At 34.2% G+C, this 523-nt stretch overlaps 1 protein-coding gene across 3 annotated transcripts in view; it reads left to right on the forward strand.

The window, feature by feature from the left end:
• Positions 1 to 523, forward strand: part of LOC113465497 — a 101,040-nt gene that overhangs the window by 80,083 nt on the left and 20,434 nt on the right. The gene's annotated exons all lie outside the window — the stretch shown is intronic.

Consider the following 523-nt stretch of genomic DNA (forward strand, 5'->3'; position numbering starts at 1 on the left):
ATTGTTCTGGTCTGAATGATACATAGGTACATATTACATACTATTGAACAGTTATAGATAGATTATAAGACAGGATATATTTACTCTTGGTATGGAAAATAAAATGATTCAGAACCTCTTGGTTTAGAAAGGAGGAATTAAGCTTGATTTATTATTCTAAAGTCTGAACATTTTATTTGTTTTTCAAAAGTCTTGGTTTCACCTCGAACAATTTGTCCCATTTTTGATAAAATTTGGATCCCTTTTGAATAGTTCACTGAATCACTAGTTTGAGCTTGAACATTTGTTCTCGGTCAGTATTATTCTGATTTTTTCAATATCTTTTCTAGTGTAGTTACCAATTCCTGTGTAATGACTGGATTGCACTAGGCCACAGTAACTATCTACTGGCCTCGTGTCATCCAGCAATAACTTTCAAACTATCTGGCCTCAAAGGCCCACACAACTAACCATACACATACACACTGACTACTGACTGCTCTTCTCTTTTTAGGAATCACAAGACTCCAAACTTGAGAACTTT

The sequence above is a fragment of the Diaphorina citri genome, unplaced genomic scaffold (genome assembly GCF_000475195.1).
Source record: "Diaphorina citri unplaced genomic scaffold, Diaci psyllid genome assembly version 1.1 scaffold117, whole genome shotgun sequence".
NCBI classification, from domain to species: domain Eukaryota; kingdom Metazoa; phylum Arthropoda; class Insecta; order Hemiptera; family Psyllidae; genus Diaphorina; species Diaphorina citri.